Here is a 275-nt window from a genome sequence, read left to right as displayed (position 1 = left end):
TTTTTTTTTTTTTTTTTTTTTTCCCCCCTTCTGATGGGTTTATATTTGCTACCTAATTGACGCGTCTGCTCTCCACAGAAGCTGGGCTAGCAAATTAGGGCCGAGGCTCATTTGATACACGTCTGCCAGGGAGGGAGGGAACGTGTCGTGGTGATTCTCTCTTTGTCTGCTCTGCGCTGTGACGGTGTTGGGCACGGGCCCCTTCCCCGCAAGCTGGGAGCGTGGGCGATGGGCACGGGCCCCTTCCCCGCAAGCTGGGAGCGTGGGGGACGGGG

Source organism: Egretta garzetta, unplaced genomic scaffold (genome assembly GCF_000687185.1).
Source record: "Egretta garzetta isolate BGI_Z169 unplaced genomic scaffold, ASM68718v1 scaffold157, whole genome shotgun sequence".
NCBI lineage: Eukaryota > Metazoa > Chordata > Aves > Pelecaniformes > Ardeidae > Egretta > Egretta garzetta.
This window is presented reverse-complemented; position numbering follows the sequence as displayed.